The sequence below is a fragment of the Serinus canaria genome, chromosome 1, assembly GCF_022539315.1.
Source record: "Serinus canaria isolate serCan28SL12 chromosome 1, serCan2020, whole genome shotgun sequence".
Lineage (NCBI taxonomy): Eukaryota > Metazoa > Chordata > Aves > Passeriformes > Fringillidae > Serinus > Serinus canaria.
The window spans coordinates 9501830-9527676 of NC_066313.1; the positions used below are offsets into that span (position 1 = coordinate 9501830).

The 25847-nt window shown below is 37.4% G+C and overlaps 1 protein-coding gene and 1 long non-coding RNA gene across 5 annotated transcripts in view; one reads left to right on the top strand and one right to left on the bottom strand.

Moving 5' to 3' along the window:
- The window catches only part of ROBO2 (roundabout guidance receptor 2), a 434212-nt gene that overhangs the window by 336576 nt on the left and 71789 nt on the right, over positions 1–25847 (bottom strand). The window lies entirely within an intron of this gene.
- LOC115484829 (uncharacterized) lies at positions 1672–9159 on the top strand. Its single transcript, XR_003945526.2, has 4 exons — positions 1672–1938; positions 2390–2491; positions 4461–4563; positions 6170–9159. It is a non-coding gene; the product is annotated as an uncharacterized LOC115484829 (long non-coding RNA).

The following is a 25847-nucleotide window of genomic DNA, read 5'->3' on the forward strand; positions in this document are numbered from 1 at the left end:
TGACAGCATGGCATAGAGCCTGCTGCTGTCACGTTCACCTATCAAAAATGTTTGGAGGAAACGGAATTAGCAGCATAAATTTATAACTATCCTGCACTTTTATGTCATGTGGCACTTTTGGGATTTTTGAAGCAATAAAAGGACCCTCTTACATTCAAATTTGTAGCTCTCCTTCTTGGTGCCTTATACATTTAAAGACCACGTGTAAAATCTGCTTCTCAGATATCAATGGAGAATCTGCTAGTGCATTCCTATGAAGTTAAGCACTGTGAATTTCAGGCAGCCTATGATGAGGCCTGATATGAAGTAGATCTTTTTTTCACATATGTCCATGTATATAAAAGGTCTGTCACAATCTAGCCTAGTGTCAGTAACTACCAAATACTGTCTGTGGCAGTATCACAGAAGGATAATTTTTTCAGAAAAATCACACTTGACTGCTCTCTCACACTCTCTTTCATAATCAAGGGTGCTAATTTTGAATTTAATTTTAATTTCAAAGTAGCTAGACTGGCCCCATTTAAATTCAAAGCAAGAGGTATTTAAGATCATCTCCTCTTGTGACTAATAAACTTTAGCTCCCTTAGCACAGATGCATGGAGGCAAAGGGGGAGAGACAAATGTCAGTGGAAATTAATGTACATAGGGACTGCATACTGTTCAAAATCAGAATTTCAGTAGGAATAAACGACCTTCATTAACTGATTATAGATTTTTTTAAAAAATAAATGGCATTATAAAAGACAGAGCATAGGGTGTTACACTGCAATATAACTTCACTGTTACACTTTTTCTACTTAAAGCTGGAGGTTTAATAAGTGATGAAAATCATCTGCTTGAGACCTCAACTGTTTTTTACTATATTTTCTGACTAGTGGGAATGGTTAATTCTCACTCATATAATATTCATGGGGGTTTGATTTTTAATGGGGAGTTGCATTTACAGGTTTTTGTGCAGGTTCCTCATTCCCTTGTAGACAGAGAAAAACCTCTGGATGCCTTTAAAACAATTGTGATGAAGGGAACATGTATAACAGAAATAAAGGGCATTAGGACAAGGATTAAAAGGATATTCACTGTAAATCTGAGTAGTTACCTACCTACAACATTACCAGTATTTCCCAGTTACAGCTAGGCACACATACTTATGGAGGGCTGCTTAGGTGAGTGGTTTGTTCTACAAATGGAACAATACAAAATACCAGGCATACCCATCAAAGTTATAAGCAGAATGATGTAGAAGTAACATTTTCATTCCACCTTTCCAAATCCTCTTTCTTTCCATTGCAGGTACGCTAGAAAGGATCACCTTAACTACTCAAAGTCTAAAATTATTTCAATTCTGTAAAGAGTTACAGGTATACCTTAATATGAAGGATCTTGTGCATTAAAATAAATTATTGAAAATCTTTAATAATAACTAACTAGAATTTGTTTTCAAAAGGATTTGAAAAATATTTAAACCTCAAGAGAAGAACTATAGGAGCTGACTATGAGTTTTGTTGTCATGTGTACTTGGAATCCATTAAAAAAATCTGCCACAAAAGCCAAATGAGCAAACTATTATATGAATCACAGAATAGCTTGAGTTGGAAAGAGCACACAAGGACCAAAGTCTAATTCCTAGCCCTGCACAGGACAGTCCCATCAATTCCGCTGTGCCTGGGAGCATTGTCCAAGCACTTCTTGAACTCTGGCAGGCTCTGGTGCTGTGACCACTGCCCTGGGGACACTGTTCCAGTGCCCAACCACCCTCTGGGGGAAGAATCTTTTCCTGATATCCAATGTAAACCCCCCCTGACACAGCCTCAAGCTGTTCCCTCAGGTCCTTTCAATGGTCACTGCAGAGAAGAGGAGCCTGCCTCTGCTGCTCCCCTCCTCTTGAGAAGACTGCACTGTGGTGAAGCCTCCTCTCAGTCTCCTCTTTTCTTCACGAAGGTAGGTGCACATGAGACTGTTTTCAGAAATAAGTGAGTACTTCATTATTCTGAAGATACTGTATTTTTTTTTCTTCTGTAAACAAACTACCACACACCACAAACAATACTACTATTGAATTGCTTCCTTTTGAAATTTGCATAGACTTTTTGCACGATTGCTTCTAACTCCCCATGAAAAGGCCAAACCCTCCAATAATAAACCCTATCAGTAATTATCAGTGAAGCTAGAAAAACTATGAAGGAAAAATTCATAGTAGCATGTAATGTTCTCAACAATTGGGTCCCACAAGGGAAGTGCATGGTCCTTTTCACTGCCAGTATACAAAAGCATGCACTAGCAATTTACCTGAGTTAGGCAAAAAGCATGAGCATTTTTTTCTGGCTCACGTGAGCCTTTAAAACAGAGTTCAGGGCCAGGACTGGACAATAACCCAGATATCTTTTTGCAGGAGAAGATCCAAGCTTACTCTGGAGAAAAGAGAAAAATACTGACTGTTACATCATCCTCAAATCATCAGATACCTGTGTTGTGTCAATTGAGATCATGGGAGGTAAGCCATGAAATGGTGTAACTAATGCAACTAATAAACAATGTAAAACTGCATTCATAAGCCTAACATGTCTGATAAATGAGCTGTAAAGGCACTGCTTGTCGATTGTGTGACTGTATTTCAGTTGGTTTACATTGCTCCATTAGCAAATGAAGCATTATCAAATTATGCTGGGTTTGCATTTTCACGCACAGAATGACTGTGTGATATGGACGCAAATATCCAATTCAAAATACATTATTATTATTGTTGTTGTTATTATTATTACCATCATGTGCTGTGTTCTAGTTTTTTTTTCTCAAACCCTAAATAAACAGCTCAAAGCCTCTGAAACCTTCACGACACAGACAGTCCTTTATAAATCCAGGCTCGTTCAAAGACCACAGGCTACAGTGCTGAAGTAGACTTGCAATTGCCAGGCTTCCCCAGTCCAGATAACTCTTTTACTGGTGTAATCTATTAACCATTCAATCATATAAGATGCTTCAATAGTATTTTACATGGCCATAATTCTTTGTGGAACTGAGAAATCCATAAATTTCATCACCTTCTAAAAAGAGTTCTAACTTGCACTTTTCAGCTGTTTCAAACATGCTACTGCTGTGCAACTACATCATAAATACCTGCCAAGAGTATTCATTTCACATTTCTGAAGATCAATTCCTCCCTATACATTCATTTCATAGAATTTCTGCCCTTGATGCCCCTTGAATGGGAATATTGGAAGATTTACTCTGGGAGAAGGAGTCTTACACAGAAATTCTCAGGGATTTATGTTGATGGACTACATAGCACATACAAGCTCGAGTTGTAGTTAGGAAGACAGAGGATCCCATGTTTCACTTTCAGTATATACCTGCCACTCTCTAACCAGAAAGCCACTTTCTCTGCAGCCTGCCATCACCTACCCAGCAGCCCCAAACTTCCTCAGTATTATCTGTTTCTCTCTCCCCTGGATAAACTCTGCTGTCTTTACTTTGACCATTTTTCTCCTGAAGGCAATGCTAAAGAGGCCTAATGAGATCAAAAATTTAAGAGTACAGTGGATTTTGGTTTCTCATGCTCACAGAAACATCCACTAATTCTGTTCATGAACTGATAAATCATTATCTTAAATCTAGTGACACTTTCTAGCCCACTACTCATGTTAGAAGGAGGCACCAGAGCAGAACACTGCTGGGGATTTTGATCAGAACATGACAGAAAACTACCAGCAAGTTTTTAATGAAAGCAGTTGCTAAATCCACACTGAAAAGAATATCACAGTTTCCTTCATTCCTCTAACTGATGTGTAAATGAGCTCTCAGGTGGAGAAGAAGGGAAAAAATCCTGATCTGACCTTACATCCACCAATGAAAAATTACTTAACCAATGAAAAATTACTCACCCTGCTGTGACACTTTATGAGTAGTGTAAGCTCTGTGTGTGGGGATCTACATGTGTTGGTACATACAAATGTAATACGCACGGAAATTATGATTACACACTTACCTGTGTATAATTGTTTTTAAAACTAATTAATAATGGTCTTACATTGGTTGTACTCATATTATGCTAATTATTACATCTCTAGAGAGAGAAAGAAACCTGCTGGATACTGTCATCTTTGTCACAGGAATAGTTCAACTACTGTGCCTATCCTGACTATCCTGAACAGATTTTGTTTTGCATTTCTCCTATGATTTGGCTGAAGAAAATAGTTGGACATTGGGGAGAATTCTGTCATCCAACTGGTCTTTCAGTCAGGTGGGCTGAAAGACTAGAATATAAAGCAACAAAACAATCAAAAATGTTGACTGCATACTATTAGCATTATGCCAATTAAATTACTATTAAACCACGCTTTATAGCTTTTAATCCTTTAAGGCCACATAAAGGCTGTTCCCTAGAACAACTTCTGTGAGGATTAGCTACTATGGAAAAAGAGAGATTCAAAAGAAGAGAGATTTATTTCTGCCTTTCATTCCAGGAGACCCAAGAGAAAACATTGCACATGGAAGAACTTATCAGAATCCCTTGAACTCAGGGAATAAAAGCAGATTCTAAAAGAAAATTAAACTACATCCCAAGTAGTGAGTACAGATTGAAACTTTCTCTTACTCAAAACTTCACACAAGCTGGGGTATACAATTTGCATGTAAACTACAATATTTGTTCTCCTTTCTTTAGGCAGACATTTAAGAGGATTTTTTGTTGGGAGTAGGTGATGTGAAAAGTCCCTTCCAACCCAAACCACTCTGTTTAGTCTCTGGGCATTACTGTATTAATTCAGGCACCCAAAGTCAGAGTGTGTGAAAATTTTGTAGTGTTTCCCTTTAGAAAATCAGCCCAGCTTCCTCAACACTGATCAACACCTACTTTCCAAAAAAGAAACTTCTTACGTGTCAAGCTTTTAACTTGGCTTTCATTACGCATGCCTTGCCCCTCCCACCTTTTCTAACAATTTCACATCAAATCCCAAATTGTCAAAATCCCATAATAATTAAAATTAATCCTCAGATATTTTAAGACTTAAAGCCACACACCACTCTCCCATGTTAGCAATGAAAGACATCCAATATCTTAATTTACATCCAGGTCACATTGTGTCAGCCAGGAATGCCCACAAGTTCTTAAGAACTCATGGTTTGTTAGTGTCTGTATTCCTCTGAAACAGAAACATTTATTTTATTACCACTAAATAAAGTCAGGTCATACATTTGCATGCTATAGGTGATGGCAAGTGCTATGTGAGAAAATTAGATTTTAATCAGTTTTGAGTTTTATTAAACCAATTTTTATCCCTTCTTAGAATGACTGTAATTGGACAAAACTATGGAATTTAAGAAAGAGAGAAAAGATTGGATTAATGGCACTTTCAAGGAGAGTAAAACTTACATAGTAGAAAGAACGCAAATGCATAGTTCTGCTTTTCTCATCCATAACACCCCTAGTTTCTAAGTCCTGCTTCATATAGTAGCCATGCAGCTTGAAAAATACCAAACACATACCTGGGTGAACCTACCCAAAATCTCTGACACATCAGATAGCATCAAAGCAGGCAGGAGGTGAATAAAGCACCACACTGTCCAATGCATTGCTGCAAGTTATTTATTCCCATTCTGATACTGCATGCATGAACTGCCCCTTTTTGATGAATCACTGAGGAAAATGGGATCTGACAAACAGCCCCTCTTTCAGCAGCTGGGTGCTATGACAGCATCAATAGAAAAACACATCATTGGTTCTAAAATGCCACATTTTTGCCATTTACATTGAATAAGACATGAAACTCCTTCAGGGAAGTGGCACTATGTTATCATTAAGGCCTGTTGACACTATGGAGGGTGTGCTTTGAACTCCATGCTGTCATCCCTCTTCATCTGCAACTAATCACATTCCTCTCTGAAGAGAGGGAAGGGCCTTCTGCACATTGACAGTATTGCCAGTGATGAAATATTGCACCCTTTAAAATCTCATTTGCAGATTGGTTTCATTACCACCCACAACTGGCTGGGATCCATGAGGGAACACACCTGCTCTCATTAGGGCCACGTGATGTCTGCTGTTAGCAGTATTTCCATGCAAACAGGGGCACAGGGAGATGAGAGCTCTGGGAAGGGTCTTTATCTTTCTGCTGATTGGCTTTCCTACCTTCATTTGGGATGTAACACATGCACAATCTGTTGATTACTCTAGGAGGCTTCTGATGGACTTCACTGAGAGTTTCACAGGAATGGACTTGCACTGCATGCCTTGGCTTCCCTTCTCCATCATGCATTCCCAATCATCATCTAATGCACATGTTTGTCATTTTCTACTGCAGATGAGTCCCTTTAGGCTAAACAGTCTTCAAAATGTACTGGCTGAAAAAGTGAATTCCAAACTAAGTGTATTTAGATGTACAGAGAACAATTGTTTTTTCCTATGGAGTTTCTGGGTATTTAGCATTGTGGATCCATAATATCAAATGTGGGTTGTTTTGTGCAATTATAGAACAGCTTGAGTTGGAAGGGACCTTATAAAGATCACCTAGTTCCAATTCAATTACCATGGGCAGGGACACCTTCCACTTGATCATGCATGTCAGTGAAAAAAATCCCTAGTTTAGAGCTGCTTTTATGTTTTAATGTTTATTCCTCTAGGCAAAATCAGGAATAGCATAATTGTTAAGATGCAAATTACTTAATTTTTTCTACCAGGACTAATATGGTTCTTTTTCTGTACTACCTCAATAACTGAAAGAATGTATTTAACAATTCAGTTTAAGAGGCTTGCTGTAGCTGTTCTCAGTCTATGAGGCATGAAGATAAACCAAAATAAAAAGTTCTTAAGTCTAGACAATAATATCTATTCAGTTTAAATAACTTTTGAAACTTCTTCTAAGTTAAATCAACAAATTTATGCTATATATTTAAGATCTGTGTGAATCCATACGAACCAACAAGAAAAAGGGGAAAGACAGAAAAGTCTCACCCTTAAGAAAGTCAACTTCTTTGTTGCCTTGAGTTGAATATTCCACAAGTTAATCCTCAAAAGAGTTTATGTTCATTCTATAGTTGAATTAAGATTCAGCTGAGTTTTGCTTATAAACAATCTGCATTTCTTTAAATTTTTTCATTAAAATTAAATTAAAAGCTAAAAATCAGCATCACTATTGAAACTCCTGCAGATTTCCTGGGAATGTCACCCACTCAGCTGCACTAAAAACCCATCAAGAAAACTACTTTTCATATTAAACCACAATGACTGAATAGATTGAGATTAGACTGAGCACAGAAACAAAAATTGAAAATCCACCTTCTCTGCCCCTTCCAAGAAAGGATGGAAATTATAGAAATTCTCAGTGGGTATTCAGTGTCTCCACTTAAACCAGCTCAGCCCTTGGATACAATAATGCACTTTACTGGATCCAAACATAGCCTGGCTTTCAGTACAACAGCAGAAGGATTAAGAGTGAGTCAACACATTATTTATGATACAGAGCTGCAGAGAACCAAGGCCCTGAAAGAGGTGTTGCTAAACACGCAAGGATATGGCATCTGTTTCCAACATCTGTTCTCTTAGCAATGCTCTTGACTTGTCCATAAACCCTTCTAAGGTCTTGACATTAAAGTTCCCATGACATTTAAACCACAAACAACTTTTTTAAAAGTTATTTTTTCACATAGGAAATATTTTTACTCCTTAATTAGCACTTATCCAAGATAGGCAGCACTGATATTACAGCCAGAATCACCCTTTCATTGCAGGCAATGAACTGGAACATTGTTGGTGCAGACAGGTTTTTGCAATGTCATCCTACTTCATCTGTCCTTATTACAAGGGTCAGTTTTAAAGCATATTTCTGTTAAAGCATTTAAGCAACAATTATTAAATAAGAAAATAATACAGCAGACAGTTTTATGGGAAATCAGAGGAACATTTATATCTAACTATAAGCAATTCTGAGATAATTCTGTTGGTTTTGGCTTATGAAGTGTTTTTAAGAGACTATTAAAAAATATCCCCACAAAAGTAGATGAAAATGAGCCTACAAAACCATCAGGACATAAGATGATGCAGTGAACTTAGATAAATGTCAGTATTATCTGTGTTTGGGTTTTTTTCTTTGCTTCTTTCAGTAGATGAGTCTCTGTAGCCACGTGCTATAATAAAAGAGAAGGGATTTAATGCCTACAAGAACATTCCATACCCACCTAGTGTGGTGAGAAATGGGCCAAGTATGAAATAGCAGTTTTAGGTCCATTCTGGTTCCTTCCCCTGCTCCTTTGCTAGGCCTAAGGCAGTCTCTATACAGTGGATTACAGAGCACCTTTTTGTTTTCCCATTCCCCTTCTTTCACAGGAGGCCTACCAGGAAAACTACACTCCTTCAGCCCTCTGCATTTAAAACCAGATGCTTTTAAGAGCTCAAAGGCCTTAGTACTCCACTTCAATTTTTAACAAAGTTCCCCCTGTTTCCCTCTCCTAAGCTGCTTTAAAAATCTTGCCTCTAGAGTGAGCATTGCATGTGTGTTAATTCTAATTATTTTTCTAGCAGGAAATTAAGCAGTTTTAGGCTTAGGGTTGTAAAATGCAACCCTCTTCCCAAGAGAAGTAAAACAGACACTCTCATTCACACTTTTGCCCTTTACAAGTCACACAATCTTCAATCACTTCTACATCTTGCACTCACCACTCCTGTGAAATATAAACAGATGGGTTCTAAATGATTTTTCACAGAAATAGAACTTTCATTCTCCGATGACTACCTGCAATTTATCCTTTAGAATGCTGCTCCTGAGAGCTTAAGAGAAAAAGAGCTCAATATATCTATCCCCCACACACTTTTTCTTATTCCACATCTCCCTTAAAATCAACTGCTTTCTTTAGCTCCTCATTAGGCTCTCTCCAGTGCTATCATCTAAACAGTCCCTCCTTTTTCTAACTTTTTTTAAAATTATATAAATATAAACAATGCCAAATAATACCACAAATTATATTGTAGCACATGTTGTAGAATACAATATTTTATGCAAAATACTGTTTGATCTTTTTAATGTTTTCTGAAGCATTATCTGTATTTATCCCACTATCTAAACCTGTATCCCACTATCTAAGCACCTGTAAAACAACAAGTATGAATGTTTTGAAGTTAATAATTATTATAAGATTCAAAAGAAGTGAGGAATATAATAACAGTAAAGACTAGAGAGAATTTTTTATTAGTGCTCTGTGCTTGAGCAGTAAACAAGAGGTTATGATTCTTGTAGGTATTGTAGACCTGTAGGTATTGCCACAACATAAACAAAGAAACTTAAGGTTAATATTAAAAGGAAGTTTATTACATATCAACACCAACAACTTTTTGGCAGAGCACATTCCTGCAACCACTATCAACATCAGTCTGAAGAAAAACTCTGGTATAATTAATCTGTTGCATTTCACTTGACATTGGGACATCTTATTTTGGTGTCTAAGCAATTAAATCCATAAACTCCTGCTAACCCAGATTTGATTTCATCCTCAGTGGAGAGGCTGAGACTTGAGTGTTGGCAGTTTCCAGAATACTCCCTGTTTGCCAACAGGCTGGGTAAGAGACAAGGCTGCCCAGCACTTCCACAGTACAGTCATTAGAGGTATGGTTAACAGCAAAAGCACTGGGAAGCAGAAGAAAATTCAAAGAAATGACTGAAAATGCAAAGATGACTGGGAAGGAGAGAAGAAAGGGCCCCACAGTAATACCTGCTGCCATTCTCTGGCATTTGAAAGGCTTAACAGGGAAGCTGATGAATTCATGACATTTATAGGACTCAACAAATGGTAAGCTGTGAATAAGCAGCAGGTGGAAAATGGTGATGAACCAGCACTAAACCTTTGATTAGATATAGAAATAATTTGCAGTGCATTTCAGAATGTCATTCTTCCCTCCTCACTGTAATATAGTTCTTCCATAAAATACTTATTATTACTTTATCTTCTTTTAATAACCTAAGTCTCATTTAGCCTTACAGCATCATTTGTGTCTCTGTCCCTCAGGCCACACTGGGCACTTTTTTATGCTAAGAGACTCCTCTCTGAGAGCCTTTTTGTACATTCCTGCTTAAGAACAGTGTTTTATCAAGCCCCATGTTAAATTTACTGCCAAATGCAGCTCTCATTCACCCCAGTCCTGATTGACTTCTGTCCAGCGTTCTCCAGTTTCTCAGCTCCACATCCTCCCTTGTACTGGACCACTGCAAGCACTTGTGTGACCTATTCAGAAGTGACCTGGGGAGTAATCCAGTTTAAAATGGATTTGGACAAACTTTTATATTTGGCTAAACACACACATGCACTTACCCACCACAGAGAATTTTTTTTAACCTAGATTAGATCCCCCATCTGGAGGAACTCTCTGGCTATACAACTCCTTCTGACATGAGAAGGGATAACTGGGTATTACTGTCAGGGAACAAGGAAGAGGCAAGTTAAGACACCTTTTGTCTGTTCATTGGTTTACATACTTAGGGAAAAATAAGGTTTAAATCTCTTCATCTTAATATATTTTAGAAGATATAAAATTTTACATATCAATAAAAGTTTCAAAATTAGCACAATTGCACCAGTGTGCCTCACCCCAGTGACTATGAGATTCTAACTCCTACCTTCCTCCTAACAGCCACAAATCCTCCCTGTTGGAACTGATCTCACTTGATATTATTATTTTAATCAATATGTTGAGATTTTTGAGGCAAATTCCAGTAGTGGCTCCATAGTAGGAGTACATTTGGTATGAGGTCACAGAATCATGAAGCAAGACATAGATAACATTTACACAACATTAGTGCTGAACCAGTAACAACTCATTAAATTTCTACCATCTGCCTCTCCCCAAACAGCATAGAGCTCTCATCTTAGACTCTGAATACAGATCCAGTAATAATAAATGCTAAACCATAGCCTTGAGGCAGCTCATCTACAAACACTTGGGAATAATGCACTTAGTGCGTCATCCTTCTGGAGAATGCTTCAAAGGTCTGGGAGAGTTTTCCATGTGAAGTGGAAAACATCCTCCGTTAAAGCATTCTGCAGCATGGAACCTCTGAGTATAGCAGAGTTACAGCAAAGGAAGGGAGAACAGATTGTGGAATAAAAAAGACACATGGCAGAGTTGTTCAAGTGCTAGATGGGTTCAGTGAAAGTGGCTGCAAGCTCCACGAATCTCAGGGTTAACACCTTACTAGGAACTCTGAGCCATAGGGCTCATGCTCCACATTCACCTCCTCCAAGCCTTTTACACATGGAGCTCAGAATCAAGGCATCAGCAATTACATCTTGATAAAGCACTCACTGCTGACAAAATTTATAAAAATAAGAGCAAATGGTGATAAATAATGATATTCATAAACAAAGTACAACTTCACCAGTCTGAAAAGTTGTAACAGCTGTGTATGGGTAAGCTGCAGAAAGACCTGACAGGATGGTTACAAAGCAGGATGTGTGTAAAAGAAAAGGCAAAAAAATGTTACTTAGCAGTCAGAAGTAAAGTGTGTGAACCAGCCCTGTGAACATAGAGGTGTGAAGAGAGAAGAAAAAGCAAATTCATGGTCAAGGTAACCTGAATGTCTTATAGTCATAGTTTCCCTACATTTCTAGCTGTGTATGTAGCACAAAATTACAGAAGATAATGTTTCACATGGTTTCCACTGAGCTAAAATTAGAGTTACTATGGAGAGAATAGTAGATACCCTTCCTAATAGGTTGTTGTACAGATTTTTATCGGGGGGAAAAAAAAGTCAAAACTAGTAAGAATAACATATAAATGGAAACCTGTGTGTTAGCACTAGAATAAGAGCAGAACAAAAGTTTGAAATAATGGCCTATATTGATGCTATAGGATGTTATGTTTATGTTAAGACCAAAGATCTGTCCTGTTATTGTCAATCAAGAGGAACTCCATCCCTTGTCTCGGGTGTCTTGCACAAGTGATCTGGATCTGACTATGTAGATACAAACATCTTCATCTGAGAACATATCTCAGAAGTGTGAGTGTATGCAAACAACTTGCTTCAACATTTGATAAGTAAATATCACCTTCCCCTTCCTTAAGATCTTGCACTGAGTTTAACTATACTATTTTTCCTACATTATCTTAATACATACTTTGCCTTTGAAAGCATATGTGAAAGTGAATGGACCTCCAGAGCAGCCTAAATCAGATCTCTAAAGGGATTTCTATATTAGCATGCCTCTCCTTCCAAGACCCTAATTACTGTGAGACCAGACCTTTCATTTGTATAAACATCATGTATTCAAACCTTACAATATGATATTAATATGTTAAGATCCATTACAAAGCAGCTGACACTGAGAGAAACCAGAAATAACAGTAAAAACCACGACAGAAAAGACATTTAGACAAAATACTGCAAGGCAGAGTTTGAAGCTAAGTTCATGTTCTCACTAAGACTGCTGATGTTACTGACTTCCACTATTTTTGGATACACAAGCCCATTGTATCAGCCAAGACCCACTACAGGCTATTGTGGGAACAGCTATATTCCAACCAACAATAGCTATATAGCCCAAACTGGGAGTCCCAGAACAAGTGGAAAAGGTTCATCATCCAACAGTCACCTGTTCCTAACCAGCAAGTTCACTGCACTCCAGTAAGCTCTTAGCCTTTCTGAAGACACCACAGCCATGGCAAGCATCCCGTAGTCCTTTCTCTATTTTTTAAAATATAATTTCATTTATTTACAGAAAATACAATGGCAGCATTTACTGCTTTATTTTGAAGGTAGACTCCACCAAGTACAAACAGATGTAACAGTTGAAGCAGCATTGCTGTCTTGTGAGATACACATGCCTCAAAGGTCTTAAAATTGTGATTTTAATCTCAATAGAGACTAAGTAACTTGAAAGTGCCATTTGGATTTTAAATACACAAAATAATAATAGTATAAAAAAAATTTTAGTGCTTGAAATAACTTTACTGTGGGGACAGAGAAATAATCTGGATATGCCTCAACTGGACATAATTTGGAAAGCAAGCCAAGCAGAAATTTCCTCTGTGGTCAACATCCCTTCTCCTGAAATATTAATCTATTCCCTACTGAGACAGGCAGACAATATCCTGGTAGGCAACATGCTAAGCACACCAATTAAGAGTGACTTCACTTAAAACAATCAAACTCTTAAGCAGAGATACTTTTATTCATACAGGCTTTATTCTGGTGTAATCTGCTCCACATATTTTATTTTATACTCCTTCTTCACTATCTAGTTTACTGAATGAGACAGCAACATGAAGCTCTGAGATTGTTCAGATACTTTTCCTGGATTCCAGACACATAAATCATTGGTGATCTTAGTGGTCTTTTCCAACCTAAGCAATTCTGTGATCTCCAGGCACACAACAGGAAACTCTGGGGTCACAGGCATGAACCTAGAGAAATTACCTTGGTCTCTCTTCCCCCAGAAAGGCTGCACACTGTCCATAAGGGTGTACATTAACTGTATGCACACTATAACTCAAAAAAAGCAGTTAATATTTAGTGTCCATGTGATGCTGGGAAAAGTTAAAAGTCTTTTATCTTACAGATTGGTTACTGAAGCACAAAAAGGGTAGAGAAGCCTTGCTCAAGGTCAGAGGAATAACTAGGAAACTGGAATTAGGGCCATTTCAAGGTCAGATCTAGCCAAAGTGTGAGAAGACAGACCTTGATGAAGATACTGAGAAAACCTGAACATTTGCAGGTTTAGAGAAGGAGTTGATTTACACCCTGATGTTCTCAAGGTATGCACCTGCAATGAGCATCAGACAGAAAAAAAAAAAATACAACCTACGTTTGTTTACATGATTTTAATTAAAATAAATGTAGCAAATGTTCCTCTTTTGACTTAGTCTCTCCAGGAAATCACTTATAATAGCTGAGATCACCTTTTTAAACATGATAAACATTATTTTCAAAGAGACCATGAACAGGGATTAAATAAATCCACAGAACAAATGTATGCAGACACATTGCTGTAATCAGGTTGTTGTGCCATTAGCTATCCTTGTTAAAATGTTAATGAGTAGCTTGCCATAGGCTTGCTGAATTGCAGTTTATTTCTGAACAGGTCAGCATTTTACAGTCCCTACCCCTCTGACCCTGTTTTAGAGTACTTTGTTCAATAGTTAAAACTCCCTTAATGAATGCTGCTTCTTTCAAGTGAAATAGAATCACAGAGCATGCTGCACAAGGGCACATTTGAAAATGTCACCACTGGAAACAAAACAAATGAATTTTTTGTTTTTTTTACTGGGTATTAAAATTAAGATGTTAAGGATCAATTTATTCACATTCTCACACAGAAAGATACCAAAAGTAGCCGTGTCCCAAATGCCCAATTAGTTTTTAGATTTCAACCATTAACCTTTAGAGAGAATTCCCTCTATAGCAGAGTTTGGAAGTATGTCTTATTTTGCAACCAAGTGTTCCTAGAAAGATATTCCCATGCCTCTGCTCCCATTATCCCCACAGCTTTTAGGGCAGTAAGTTCCAGATGCGGCCTTGAATGTTATTGAGGTACACAGTGAGAGGTGCATCTGAATAACAAAATTATGATAATACAATCTGGTTATAGGGGGGAAAAATAAGATAATACTGAAATAAAATTATCTGGGCAGCTCTAACTGGGAGCTACCGTGACTTGGTAGCATATGCTTGTAAAGCATAACCTAAAAAAATAAAAAATCATGTGGTAAATTGACCAATAGTTCTCAGTGTGTTTTCTTCACAGGTAATTTTTTTTGTTCAAGGTCTATTCCTGATGTTACTTATTTCTGTTTTAGTGTTTCACAATGGGCTGCATCCTTGCATGATCCTTGAATAAAATCTACTCCCATTCAACCTGTACATCTTCTCAGTCTGAGAAGACTCTGAAGGAGCCAAAAACATTTTCCAAAAGAGAAATACTTCTAAAACTAAGTGAATGCATTACCAGCACACACCTCAGCCTTTTCTTTTTTTGCCAATATTGCAGAGTAAAGAAAAGCCACTAATTTTCATAGACTCCATTCAAACAAGCCTACAGTTATTTTTTAATTCTTCTGTAAAAAGAAAACTCAAAAATTTAAACAGAAGTTACTTCCTGCCACCCACACAATCTTTTAAGCTGCCTCTTTCCTACCCACATGTATATAAATTCAACGGTACAGGTTTACACACAGAAACAGAACATTAACTTATTTTTTTCCTTCTCTTCTATATTGCAATCTTCTAAATTTTCTTTTGTTCTCAATGCAAATGGTCATTGGTTCATCTTCTTTCACCCAGGACGGTTATGTCACATCACTTGACTAATATGCATGCATTTGCCACTAAAAGACATTTTAACTGAGAGCTGTCACATCCGTCATCTCCACTCGGGCTGGTTAAAATTTTTATCTGCCTTCTTGAATTAATTTCAGCTTGCCTGAGCCCAGCAGGGGACTTTAGAGTGGTTTAGTTAAATTCTTCATTTTGAAAAAGCATTTTAGAGTCCTTCTATTTAGATTTCCCTCTTGCATCTAATTTTTGTTTCACATTACTGAAACAATGAGGTAATTATACATCCAGTGAAGGGGGTAGGGAAAAAAAAAAAGCAGACAAATGAAAGAGAGAAAAGAAATTATCCAATTTTGACATTTTCCTGGAAAAGCATTTTCCTCTAGCTTGTCTGCTTTTTATGTGGTTCCCTGTTATTTTACAAATTATCTGTAACCATAGTTAGAAGTGATTAAGCTAAAAAGAAAAAATGCAAAATGTAAAGGAAAAAAAAATTGAGAGAAGAGATCACTAATTGACAGCCAAAACAAGAGAACAGAAAAGATAAACTAGAAATGAAATATTCTGTCATCAAAATATTTTATACAGATCATGTCTGTGACAAAGCCAGATGTAACCAATCCAGTAATCTATTCTTCTTTAAGCATTCCTTCCAAAGTATGTTTTTCAGGCAGCAAGGACATGTATTAGTAGGTAAGGAGATTCAAGCTGTGAATTGGATGAGAGGGATGCTGGAGACTGAGTAATGTTAGTAAAGGACCTAAATCTATTGAAGATATAGAAAACAGAGACCTGTGGGAATATATCCCCATGACTAGTACTGGACTCCTGACAAATATGCTGGCAATCATCAGTGCATTGCTGTATGTCCTGCACATGTCCATAAATACTAAAATTCTCACAGGAAAAGTCATCCACCTGCAATAAATACTAACGTCAACACAAAAATGTTCCTAAGACCTGTAAAGCTCACAGGACTCTCAAACCCTCATTTGCATCTTTGGCATCTTTATGATCTCGTGTTCTTGGGATAACAAGTCTGCAGATAGGGCTGAATAGGTAAAATCCATCTACAAATATAGATGTGACAGTTTAAAGAACTTTCCAAAATCAAATTGACACACAAATTTCCAGTGCCAAAGAGAGAAAATGAACTTACTATAAAGTTAAATGCTTGAAGGAAAACCCCAAAGTATACAGAGAAAACATTAATCAGTCTATATAGAAGAGTCCAATGGGAATTACTTTATTCCTTAACTTGAAATTTCCATCTGTAGCTGCAGTATCTTGTGAAGCTGAACTTTCCTTTGCAGTTTTACACCTGAAGCAGAGGAACAGATAAGACAGGAATATAGTGACTCTTCTCCAGCTCTGAAGCTTACTGAACTTAACTATGTTCAGAATAGTAGAAACTCATGGATGTCTTCATAGTCTAACTATCAGCAACCGGTCCCAGGTCCTTGCAGCCCTGGCAGGGGTACCCCAGAGCTAAACCCGTGGCTCTCTGAGGGATATGTCCAGAAAAGCTGCAGAGAAGGCAAAAGTTACCTCTGGAAGTTTTAACCCTGCCAGGATTTAAACAGGGCATAAACTCCCAAAGGCAAGGAAATGGTTTTGTACGTTGCAGTTCCACTGGGAAGAATTCACAGTACGGGTAACCTCCCATGAATGCCCTTGAATTCAAAAGGGGTTCTATAGCCATGCCTTGGAGTTATTGCCGTTCCTTAGGTACACAATCTGATCAAAACAGCTGGCAAAGAAAAAATAATCTACTGAAAGGCAGTTGCATTACAATACATGGGTGAACGTGAGGAATAGAAAATATTTCTAGTAAATGCTGATGGAAAAAGCCATCTAAATATGTTTGTGCTCAAGATAGATAGGCAGTTTAAAAAAAAATCTAAATACTTTTAGGCTTAGTGGCTTTAAAACTTACCAATCTTACCATCTGGAAACTTTACAGCTATTATTGCAAATTCTTATTTAAATGGCAGTAAAACCCATTGCTGACATGAAATTAGTCATGCAAGGGCCTGCAGATGTACATCCTTCTGCCCAAGCACTAAAACTCTGAATGCAAAGTCCAAAAGTGTTCATTTACTCAGGCTGTGTGGGGCACAGAGACACAACAGCTCCAAGACTTCCTTGTGCAACACAAGAGGTGGAGTCTTCCCAGAATTTATTACACGTATTCAACTGCAAATGCTGCTCTACTAACTAAAGGACTGATCATGTTTTATCTACCATAGATGAATGTGCAAATTGATCTCAGGGATGTGTCTTGTTCTTTGTTTTTATTTCCCTTTTGTCAGATAACAGCTGTATGGGACAACAGACTAGAGGTGAAATGTTGAAGAAGCTCATTAGAAGCACTGGCTCATTTGCGCTAGGAAAAAAGCACAGTACTGCTGATGCAGTAATGAATCATACAAAATAAATCCACTGTAATATGCTAAAATTACATTTCATAGCATGAAAATTTTACCTTATGGAAAGGTTTTACAGGAATACTTGAAGCACAATATGAATTTAATAAAGGGAGTTCATTTTGAAAATCACATTTAAATCCCTTCTCCATATAAAAGAAGCCAACATTCCTGTTGCAGAGGAAGACAAAACTTGCCACCATCCTAAATTTGTGTTGGTTCTCATCAAGATAGCACTGAAAAAGGAGAGGGAGAAAGGAGGAATAAGTGTAACACTTATAATTAAGTGTGCATTTGGCAGAAAATTCCATTGGCAAGGCAAGTAGCTCTAAGTTCACAAAATTTGGAAACTCGCTATTTCATTTACTTTTCTGTAATTCTGTGTATGAAGGCATCTGCTGAGTTAGAGCTGCAGTATCGCAAGACTATCCTTGGATCCTTTGATAACCCAAACCCCACTTTCAAATGCAACAATCACACAGGGTCCATGTTCTCAAAGGTATTCAGATGTTTAATCTCCTTCTATCTCCTTCTGAAGGACTACACATAAAAGACCCAAGCTTTAGGAATTTAAAACCAGTTGGCATTAATAAAGCCTAAATAACAATAGGAAATTCATCAGTTTTGGGAACCAAAACTGTTCAGGAATTTCTGAATGACAGCAAAGACTACTTGACATATCCACACAGTATAAGGCTAGATATTGGTTAATACAGCTAATACCTAGTTATTAGGGAGCCTTATCCCACAGCAGTTAGTTGTTTAACTCTAGAATGGGGATTACATTCCTGTTCCCTGCAAAGAATCACCCCTACCTCAAGACAGCTGCATCATGAGTATGAATAACCAAATTAGACGTTGTCTATACACAGTGCTTTGAGAAAAAGTGTGATTTCCAAAGGACAGCCAAAAGCAAGAAGGAAAGAAAAACATGGAAGAACCAAAAAAGTTAGACAGGCACGAAGGCATTTGATATCTCTGTGCCTAGAGGACAATAATCAATTTTCCCTGGGCAGGTGCAAGCAAGAAATCAAGAATGTGGCCCTGCACCTACATTTATTGGGTTGACCTGGAATAAGCTTTTCCTGTACTTTATTCAAAACACTGAAAAGATAAGAAATATACAGTATCACATGGAATCTATTTCCTTATGCTTCTGCTCCCACACAGTCTTATTGCATTATTAGTAGCAGAAATGCCTAACAAAAAAATTAAAAGGCCTTTGATCAACGAGGTTAAATATGGCTCCTACAGATAATACAGAAAAATCAGAGGACCCTCCTCTGTAACAATTGTAAACATATGCCTACAAGACCCAGCAGACTGGATAGATTAGATTTCTCAGCTGATATCAGAGTGGATTCTGTCATCCTTACTTATGCTGAACAGCACTCTTACCAGATTTCATTCTAAGTAAAGTTCCATTCAAGAAAGGTACAGATTTCCCCATCACCCTCAAAGGAGGCAATGTTTGCATCAAAAGATCAAAGCCAAGAAATAAAATGAATAGAAAAAAATCTGATGCCTTTCATATGCCATGATCAACTGTCCACATCTGTTAAAATTCCCAATCTGATAACACACCGGGGGACTCTGCCAACGCCTCCTCTGCCTCCCCAGCATCGCTGTGCCTTGGCTCCTACAAGCAGCCTAATGACAATTGCCTGGTGGTGACTTCCCTCCCCCTCCCTCCCTCCCCCTTTTCCTTGCCTCTCTGTCATCTCTTTGGATTCAAACATGCCCAGCTCATGCATAAGCAAACAGGTGCAAGGCAGGGCTCTGCCAAAGCCCAGGCAAGCGCGAGGTACACATGTAGCTTGCTGATTGTGGCATGCTACTGATAGAAGGCGACAAGGCCAGACAATAGGTGGGGTCAGTAGGTGGCTCTTTGATTTCCCTGGCTCTCCACAGAACAGCAGCAAGGGAGTTTGCCTGTGGGGGACAAACGTTGCCTTTCCAGGGAAAACATGAAAGTGCTGGGGCTACAAAACCAACGAGCGTCTGGAACGCCGGACTTGGGTTCTTATGGGGAAAATTGCTAATGCAAATCAAGATGTATTCACCCAACCAGCCTCATCTGCCTGGGAGGAGATAATTAACTGTGAAAACTTCATAATAAAACTTCATAATAAATAGCTCTGTGTGTATTATGAGTTTCTCATATAAAATGAGATACTTCAGCAACTGAAACAAAAATGGACTCTTCCATGCCCAGAAGGAGATTCCAACTACCATCTTACCTCATCAACACATGCTGTTACTCCTTTTGCAATCTTTTTGGTTTGTTTCTTAGTTTTTTATCCTACTAGATGTGATGTTATGACATTACAAATAACTTCAATAACATTCAAGATTCTGCTGTCTCAGAAGTATGGTTTGTGTTTCAATGCTGTTGGTCAGTGAGCCAACATTACCTCTGCCTCAAAGCACATGCCCACTTTCTGAGATTTTTTTTAGAATAAGATGACAAGTTCATTAAGATTTAAAAACCAAAGCAACCTTGCAAGACAATTGGTTTGGTATGATAACAAGGAAAATTCAATGAAATGCCTGTACAAAATAACTACAGAAACTGCACCAAGCCCACCAGCTTAAATGCCATAACATGAATTTAAAACAGCAAGAATCGTTACTATTTTTTTTTTTTGCATACCTGTTTTTTTTTTTTTTTTTTTCATCTAACCTTTTAATTATCCACTGAGTCAGAAAGGAACAGCCATTTTTAACTCATTGTTCTGAATCACTATGAAATAGTTACCAAAATTTACATGGTATCATAGCACATATTCCAGTTATATTCTAAAATGTCAGTTTAAGAAAAACAGCAGATATGCAGAGTTGTACTATCTGGGTAGACTAGGACATTCTGTGACTACTGCACTCTGTTATTTCAACCTGTTCAGTCATAATTAAGTGATCCAGGTTTTCACAGTTTAAAATATTCAAAACTTTAAAACACATCACTTATACCTCACATAAGAAAAACACCCCATATATTGGTACATGGCATAATGCAAAAGCACCAAGATCCTCTAGATGCCAAATCCTCTATGTACCTGAGAATGGGACATTGAATTTAGCAGCATCAAAAAATTTATGAAAATTTAAGATCTTATCTTCTTGATTTAAGTGCTGAACCTTATTTAACCTTATGTAATCCTATTTGACAATTCTGCTTTCAGAAAGTATAACATTTGTTCCTGTGGTGAACAGTTCTTACCTCACCTGTAAGACCAGCCCTAAATTACCTGACACTATTAAAACACCCATTCAGTGAGGCTGCTGCTGGTTCTAGGAATGTTTTCAGCCCTGTGCCTCTCATATGTAGTTTGCTCTGAAGTGCAGAATTCTGAAGTCAAATTTGGACATGATTAATGGACATTTGTGTTGGCAAGTTTTGCTAACAGTGGGAACTCCTCCTGTTTTCAACCTTTCTCTAAAGCACTCATATGAGACTAAGCAAAATATGGCCTTTCAGGTGAAAAACTTATCTGCCAAACTTCTGCTGTCAAATTATTACAGCAAATTATATTTAATTTTCTATCTGCTTTTAGGTATCTCTGTGAGGCAGACTATTAAGATTTAAATGACAGCCATGCCCTGTAAACTCCTACTTTCTTACTGTGACCTAATTTCTAAATGTTTCAAGACAGATTAGGGTAAAACAAAACAAACTATCAGGAGGTAGCGACAGCTCATTTTATCAGCATGCTCCAATAAACCAAGGCATTAATAAATAATTACATCCCTCTCTCACAAATATCACCAGTACCAGGGGATTTGATTTAAATATGTTTGTCATAAGCTTATGCATCAAAAGACAAAATCAGTTTTTATTTCCCATGTGGCTAAATTTACAAACTTAACTAAAACTACAAATCCCTGTTTACAACTCCAGTAACCTCTATGATACTCAGTTACCCAGAAACCAATTTACATTCATAACTTCTTTCTCCCTTCACCACCATTTCACTTCAAAGGCTAAAACTCATGACTATTTGAATTCTCTCCACTTTGGAGGTTGAATAGCAATGGCTTACAACAAAGCCTTAAAAACAGGTTATTCATAGCTAGGTTTACTGGAGTGACAAATATTCCTCCTTCAATCTGGTGATCTCAGATTTCATATAGCAGAGAAAGAACTTCATCTAAATTAAAAAGTGACTTGAAAGTCCGTACAATGCAAAAACTGAGCAAAGAACATTATTCACAACAACCCTTTAACTATGTATGTATAAAACACGAAAAGTCAAAATATAAACTGACATGTTGCTTTTTTTGTCATCAAGTATGCTCCACAAAAATTATGTAGAAATAATAATACAGATGTAAAAAGCCCTCTAAAATATAGACCATATTTCATCTTGAAATAAAAGGTGTGTCAATACAGGGAGCATCTGGTCACTTTTCTGGATAATTTGCAACATAGCCAAACTAAAAAAAACTTTTATTGACATGAACTTTCAATATGATTTTATGCCTTTTTTTTTCAAATTTCCCTTTCCAGTGCATTCTTACATTATCTTAAGTGTCTAAGCACATATGTAGAGAAAAAGTTCCATAACCCAACTTCATAGTTATATTCGATTCAGAGGACAATATATAAATATATATGTGCAGAGTCAAGTTGAATTATTTTAGTTTCAATTTGTAATCTGTTTAATCCTACACTGGATAAAGTTCACTTTTGTAAAAGTAGTTTAATTAGAGCAGGAAGCCAGCAGAAGCAGCAAGCAGAAGCAAGCTATTAGCAAGTAGTTAAATGAGGATGGCAAATATCAAACTCCCCTACCACACAAGGGGACAGTATCACTGAGATGTGTAGTGCTCAGCAGGCTCTCCTTGGTGTCTCCCAAAACTTTCCCTGCTGTATTATTTCATAGCATGCAAAATCAGTAAACACTGAATATGGCAGAATTATGGCACCGCTGGTGTTACTCACGGGATTTTACCCAAGGATGCAGCAGAAATGAGCAATCACTCAGCAAGCCTGCTTGGCCTGCCTCTAATTTATCATGGCTTACATCTCATGCCTGCCAGCAGAGCTGAATTCATATGTTATTGTCCCAAACCTGTCACTTTCTGGACTGCTTTTTAATCTTCCTCCTAGAATTACATTCAGAAAGGTCACTGCTATCCAATTAGAACCTTATCAAAGATGCACATGCAGGCTGGATTCACGCTTATCGAGAATGGGTCATAAATCCAGAAACTGCACATCACACAGTACCATTACCATAATGAATAACTCCCATGGAAAAAAGTGTCAAAAAATGCTTCAGTATTGCCAGGCAAGTGTCTGACTGTATTTCTTTACACTCTAGAGCTGGTGAATGAGTGAAAGGGTTATTTATAATTACAGGAAGGATGGAAATCGAAAACCATGAAATTCAGGAACACCGTGAATTTTACACAAAACCTGATATTGCATGTTTCTACAAACTCCCCTGTTTTGTTTTTTTTTTCCCTAAGTCTCTGAATGTGTGTCTGTATTCAAGATGATTTGTGAGGATGGCTATCATTAATATACCAACATCTATTGCTTTTTCTTCTATCTCAATGTCTTTGGAACTTATGAAGAATCACACATGTAGTCTTTTATCAATTAATTTAATCAAGCTCAGAACTTGAAAGAGGAATTTGCTTTCAGTCTTCTGATTCAGGTACATCAATCCATAAGTACAACCCATACATACATCCATACATTTCTACTCTTGACCTTTGTAAAATTAGTTTTTTCCATATGTAATCAATAGCTTGAGAAATACTGTAGTGTAGGAGCCAGTTGAAAAGGGAATTATTTAGGACATACAGCCTAGGGACATTAAGTATGCAAGGCATTAAACACAAACCACATTTTTACACTGCCTGTGCTTCCAAGATTTCACTCAGTTCTCTATTCTGACAAAGAGCATTTTCAGTGTTATCAGTTCCAGAAGCAGGAAAGCAGCACATCTTTGTTACTAAAGGCTCCACTTAGTTAAATAATCACCTGGAAACACCAAACATTTTCAGTCCCTCACACTTGTTTACAGAGATTATACTGATTTACAAACAGGATCAAAGCAATTCTCTCAAGAGGGTAAGCGGATGGAAGAACTCAGTAGGTTTAAGAACTCCTGTAATAACCATTTGCTCTTTCTCCCACCACACTGCCAACTTCATTGGTCAATATCTGGGAGAGGTCCAAGCAGGGGAAGAGCAATATTGAATCAAGTTTGTTTTGTTTTTATCAGAACTAGCCTCTGAATTAGGTATGCATTTTATTTAACAGTATTCAAACAAAGACCTCTATAAGGATTTGTCTTAACTGGGATATTTACACTCTTAGAGAATGACAAATACACTAAAAGTACATATTTAACAGCCTGGATATTAGTGTTCATTCCTGGAGCTTAAACTGGGAAGTATTTCAGAACATAACATATATATTGCTGACAAAGGCAATCCATCTGAAGAATTCCTCCCTTCCCAGCTCCTCTCTGTTTGGCCACAAGGAAATGAAGATGGGCCCTATTTTTTTTTTTCCTTAATTAAATGTTGACAAGTATAACACCTGTAGGTTTATTTACTCACATAAGAGGCTGCCTTGATTGGAAAGTAATTGAACTTTGTTCTTATTTATAAAAAATACAGATAGAAAAAAGCAATTTGAGAAAGGCTGCTGCTCCTATCAAACTTTGTGATAAGTAAGAAAACTGCAAAGATTTTTTAATTCACCACAGCAAAAGGAAAGCTTTAGAATTCTTTGCCCTGTGATTGCACATTGAGACTATTCAGCTACAAATTTTTCTATTTACATTATATTGGTGACTTGCTATACAGCAATGATTTAAACTGAAATGGAAAACCTGATTTAAAAGAGGAAAAAACCCAAACCATAAAACTCACACTAACCAGAGTTCCCAAGTGCTCAAACAACTCAACCCACAGTAATGTGAGTGCCTCACATGGAAATCTGATGGACAGTCATCTGTAAGAGTGCCAGGCTTCATAGCCTAAGAGTTCAAATGCAAGTTCTCTGGGACAGAGATGGTCTTTTCGTTGTGCTTTGACATTTTTTATAACATTGGGAAGCCATTTCTCTGGGCCTCAGTGTAGAATAAATTATTAGTTATACTAATAAAATCCAACTTTTAGGAGAGAGTAATGGATCTCCTTATTGGCAATCATAACAGAAAGGTCACAAATTACAGGGCATGGAGCAAGAATTGCCCAATCCTGATGTCTCATCCAGGTCAAGGTTAGGGTGTACTGCAAACACCACAGCATTTGGTTTTTTTTCTGTCAACAACGTCTTGTTCCTGTGATAAATTAAGAACTCAAGGCTGCAGGTCACTTTTGAACCCTTCATCAGTTATAAATTCCCCTTAATAATAAGCAGAACTCTCATATAAAACCTAGTGATTTACAGTAATAAGGATGCCTGTACCATTTTTCCAGAATATCTGTCAGTTTACTTTATAATAGCTAGTATTTACAGAGCACTTTACTAACATAAACTAATTAATTATATCCTCAAATGTTTCAATTCAAAATTCTAATGATGTACTAAGTATCATGAGCACTCATCAAATGCCCACTGAGACTTCTATGCTTGACTTACAGCATCAGATGAGCTCATAGAAAGCAGCCAGGAAATCCAAAAAGATTTTTCCTTATTTGCATCATCCAATTATGTTTTTCTACCATTCCTTCAACTCCTCTGTGTAATCCTGTTGGGCATGTCAGGCACATGACTAATTTCAACAGCAGCATTTTTTACTTTGAACTGAAGGATGCATCAGTACACTCTGAACTCATTTATCAAGAGCTTGCAATTCGAGCATAGTGTTTTGCTTAAGACCACCAAATAGTAAAAAAATGCTCAACCTTGACTCATAACAGCCTCAAGATTACAAAAAAAAAAAAAAAAAAAATCCCAAAAGCACAAACCATAAACAAACCACAGAACCCCCTTTAAGAGTCAAGGATATTCTGGAGTTACTGCTTTTGTAATCTATACTGGTTATCACTTTTAGCATTCATATGTTGGAAATTGTTTCCTGACATAAATACAACTTCTTACAAAAAAAGCTTAGCAAGGGGTACAAAAATGGAGGTATTCACTACTCTCAAGCATACCCTGGAGCTCTGGAGCTTAAAGCATTCTAAGTCAGTGCCTCCTAGCTAT